Genomic DNA, 5,404 nt, shown 5'->3' on the forward strand with positions numbered 1-5,404 from the left:
TGGTATATACTTGGTGGTGTGTAATTGTGGTGTATAGATGTTAGTTGGTGGTGTGTAATAGTTGTATATAGATGTTAGTTGGTGGTGTGTAATAGTGGTATATAGACGGTAGTGTATAATAGTGGTATGTAGATGGTGGTGTGTAATAGTGGTATATAGATGGTGGTATGTAATAGTGGTATATAGATGGTGGTGTGGTATATAGATGGTGGTGTGTAATAGTTGTATATAGATGTTAGTTGGTGGTGTGTAATAGTGGTATATAGACGGTGGTGTGTAATAGTGGTATATAGATGGTGGTATGTAATAGTGGTATATAGGTGGTTATTTGTAATAGTGTTATATAGGTGGTGGTGTTTAATAGTGGTATATAGATGGTGGTATGTAATAGTGGTATATAGATGGTGGTGTGGTATATAGATGGTGGTGTGTAATAGTGGTATATAGATGGTGGTGTGTAATAGTGGTATATAGATGTTAGGTGGTGGTGTGTAATAGTGGTATACATATGTTAGGTGGTGGTATGTAATAGTGGTATATAGATGGTGTGTAATAGTGGTGTATAGATGGTGGTGTGTAATAGTGGTATATAGATGGTGGTGTGGTATATAGATGGTGGTGTGTAATAGTGGTATATAGATGGTGGTGTGTAATAGTGGTATATAGATGTTAGGTGGTGGTGTGTAATAGTGGTATACATATGTTAGGTGGTGGTATGTAATAGTGGTATATAGATGGTGTGTAATAGTGGTGTATAGATGGTGGTGTGTAATAGTGGTATATAGATGGTGGTTTGTAATAGTGGTATATAGATGGTGGTGTGTAATAGTGGTATATAGATGGTGGTATGTAATAGTGGTATGTAGATGGTGATGTGAAATGTTGGTATATAGATGGTGGTGTGTAATAGTGGTATAGAGATGGTGGTGTGTAATAGTGGTATATAGATGGTGGTGTGTAATAGTGGTATATAGATGGCGGTGTGGTATATAGATGGTGGTGTGTAATAGTGGTATATAGATGGTGGTATATAATAGTGGTATATAGATGGTGGTATGTGAAATGGTGGTATATAGATGGTGGTGTGTAATGGTGGTATATAGATGGTGGTGTGTAATAGTGGTATATAGATGGTGGTGTGTAATAGTGGTATATAGATGGTGGTATGTAATAGTGGTATATAGATGGTGGTGTGGTATATAGATGGTGGTGTGTAATAGTGGTATATAGATGTTAGGTGGTGGTGTGTAATAGTGGTATATAGGTGGTGATTTGTAATAGTGGTATATAGATGGTGGTGTGTAATAGTGGTATATAGATGGTGGTATGTAATAGTGGTATATAGATGGTGGTGTGGTATATAGATGGTGGTGTGTAATAGTGGTATATAGATGGTGGTATGTAATAGTGGTATATAGATGGTGGTGTGGTATATAGATGGTGGTGTGTAATAGTGGTATATAGATGTTAGGTGGTGGTGCGTAATAGTGGTATATAGTTGGTGGTGTGTAATAGTGGTATATATATGGTGGTATGTAATAGTGGTATATAGTTGGTGGTGTGTAATAGTGGTATATAGATGGTGGTTTGTAATAGTGGTATATAGATGGTGGTGTGTAATAGTGGTATATAGATGGTGGTATGTAATAGTGGTATATAGATGGTGGTGTGGTATATAGATGGTGGTGTGTAATAGTGGTATATAGATGTTAGGTGGTGGTGTGTAATAGTGGTATACATATGTTAGGTGGTGGTGTGTAATAGTGGTGTATAGATGGTGGTGTGTAATAGTGGTATATAGATGTTAGTTGGTGTTTCACAAAATGTAATGTGATTGACCGTACACTACCGCACAGTAGGTGGTGGCATGCACAAACTAAATGTGATGATGCCATGATACCAAAGAAGATGAAGGAATTCCAAGTCGAAAACTCTGCCATTTTTATAGAGCTCTGACTTTCTAACCTGAAGATCATGATTTGATTGTGTTTTAATCTGGGTTCCCAGGTGTCTTGAAAGCACCAACAGAGCTGGGGGGAAGCGACGACATTAGCTTCGTATGCTACACATTTGGTTTAATGGGCTACAGGCGGTTTTGACTAGATGGGGTACATGCCGTGTTCAAAACAACTGGGAACAAATAAATCTCAGACTTCTGACTTCAGTGCATTCATGACAACTGGGAACTCGAGAAAAAAAACGAGCTCCAACTGGGAAAAATCATTTTGAACGGTCATCCACTTCGGGCTTCTTGCTAGAGCTCCAACGTTCCGACCTGAAGACACAGAAGTCATGATTTGAGCTCGTATTTTTCCCAGTTGTCTTGAAAGCACCAACAGCTTTTGTCATTAAATTAAGGTTAGGAAAATGTTTAGTTATGGTGGGGTTTATCTAAAACAAAACAAAAAAAAACTTTTGATATTAAGTTGACAAAAGCTGTAGGCTATCCTTCTAACCATTACCACTACAGGCCAAATGTTTGGTCCTTGTGGACAGTAGCCTAGCTACTCCATCCCTTTCAGCTCATTTTTACCAACTCAGAGCGGTTTGCTTACATTTCTGTGCAATGAACGCTCCAATCGCACTTAGACCACTCAAAAGAGCCCCCCCGAAAGGTTCACAAACTTAACTGAGACTAAGCTACAAAGGGGCGCCGCCGGCCGGATTCCAACTGTAAGTCAATGTCCAGACATTCTGTCCCCTTTTACTGTCAGTCCTCAATTGATTACATCCGTTTAAAATGACTATTCTCTCGACCTATTGATTTCTCTAGTGTGTGTTAAAAGGAAACCCGTCAATCATTAATCAGGGGGTGTACTTAAAAAGGACTTGTTTATGAGACTGTCATTGCTCAAATTCACCCCCTTCACCCCATGCTGGTAGACCCCTAGGATAGTCTAGGCCTAGTTCATCACCCTACGGTAGTCTAGGCCTATTTTTAGACTTTGTCAATGTTGCATTGCCCTTTTTCTGTCTAAAGTGAAATTAAATGTTTATGTTTGAGTATGTCACGACTGCTGTTAGCTAGCTGTTTAGGTCAGGAAGTCCGGCTATTTGACCCATATTAAGTGGGCCTATATTAGTTATGTTTGAATATTTTATTTTTTACCAACACATGTTTAAATGGTGACGAGTTTCAAAAGTTATATCAGAAACAACAGAACCAGGGAAATGACGAGGGAAAGCAGCCCAGATATCACAGATGAAATCATGACTACATCTACCTACATCCCTTATTTTTGACACAATAAAAAAAAGAGAAACCCAAATTAAAAATAGCTTGAATCAGAATTTCATCTCAGTGAAACTAGAATACAGAACACAAACTAGAGGCTTTGAATCATATTCAGATCTTAACCAGTTAATCCCCTTGGAAAAAGTATTTACTTGAACACCAGCAGGTGGTGCTGTCCAGTCCCTACCACTGTGGAACTACAGCTAGAGTCTATGGAGAAAGCATCTGAGCAGGAGTGCTGATCTAGGATCTGTCCACATAATCTTATTCATTATGATCAAACAAGGTAAACCAATCCAATATCAGTTGGCTACTGATTTTTTTAATTGAACCTTTATTTAACGAGGCATGCCAGTTATGAACAAATTCTTATTTACAATGACGGCCTACACCGGCCAAACCCTAACCCGGACAACGCTGGGCCAATTATGCGCTGCCCTAATGGAATTTCCAATCATGGCCGGTTGTGATACAGCCTGGAATCAAACCAGGGTCTGTAGTGACACCTCTAGCACCGAGATGCAGTGCCTTAGACCGCTGCGCCACTCGGGAGCCATACTCTGAGACGCATTGTGAATACAGGCTCTGATGGGGGTCAAAGGTGCAGTATGTAGTTCCAACGTTTTAGACATTGTTTAGAATATATTAATACATGTTACAAACATTTAGTTTCAAGGCATACTTGAGTTTTTGATTTCACCAGACATCAGAAATGTATATATCAAGTTTGTCACCCACAACTGAATCTGGTCATTTTCTCACTGAACTACAGTTAAAATATGGCATTACAGATTCCTCTGCTGGCCAAATCACAATCCTAGCACAGAAAATGATTTAGTTCATCAAATCAACTCACACAATAGTCTATAATTGGTCCATGTTATTCCTGGTAATTCCAGGACTCCCATAGGATAATTCAGGGCAGAGGTAAGACAAGGTCGTCAGGTTACATATCGTCACCTCTCTAACCGGCTTTATTGATTTCATTAGAAAGTGAAGTGTAACAGAGTTGGTTTTGACGTAGCACGCTCCTGTGATGAGACACCTTACCTGAGACCTGAAGACTTGTGTTGGCTGCCCAAGATCATGTCTAGGTTTAAAAACCTGTTACGGCTCGACGTTCCGCTAGCGTTTCGACAACATCCGGTGAAATTGCAGTGCGCGAAATTCAAATTAAATTATTAGAAATATTTAACTTTCATAAAATCACAAGTGCAATACACCAAAATAAAGCTTAACTTCTTGTTAATCCAGCCACTGTGTCAGATTTCAAAAAGGCTTTACGGCGAAAGCAAACCATGCGATTATCTGAGGACAGCGCCCCATCATACAAACACATGAAAATCATATTTCAACCAAGCAGGTGCAACACGAAAGTCAGAAATAATGATATAATTCATGCCTTACCTTTGAAGATCTTCTTCTGTTGGCACTCCAATATGTCCCAGAAACATCACAAATGGTCCTTTTGTTCATTAAACTCCTTTATATGGAGTGCAGAAAAACACCGGTTCCAACTCACCCAACATGACTACAAATGATCTAATAAGTTACCTGTAAACTTGGTCCAAACATTTCAAACAACTTTCCTAATCCAACTTTAGGTATCCTAAAACGTAAATAATCGATCAAATTTAAGATGAAATATACTGTGTTCAATAACGGATCAAATCAAAGTGGAGCGAGCTACAGGTCATGCGCACCAAACAAAAGAGTCCACTTGGCTTGACACTCATACTGAATAGCCGTACTTATTCATTTCTCAAAGGAAAAACATCAACCAATTTCTAAAGACTGTTGACATCTAGTGGAAGCCATAGGAACTGCAACCAGGTGCTTCATAAATCTAGTTTCCCAAAGAAATACCAATAGAAAACACAGTGAACTCAAAAACGTTTTTCCCTGGATGGTTTGTCCTCAGGGTTTTGCCTGCCTAATAAGTTCTGTTATACTCACAGACATTATTTTAACAGTTTTAGAGACTTCAGAGTGTTTTCTATCCGAATCTACCAATTATATGCATATCCTAGCTTCTGGGCCTTAGTAGCAGGCAGTTTACTTTGGGCATGCTTTTCATCCGGACGTGAAAATGCTGCCCCCTATCCAAAAGAGGTTTTAAGCTCAGAGGGCTAACACAGTCTCATGGTAAGCAGGAGACCCGGGCTCCAA

The sequence above is a fragment of the Salmo salar genome, chromosome 18 (assembly GCF_965601325.2).
Source record: "Salmo salar chromosome 18, fSalSal1, whole genome shotgun sequence".
NCBI classification, from domain to species: Eukaryota; Metazoa; Chordata; class Actinopteri; order Salmoniformes; family Salmonidae; genus Salmo; species Salmo salar.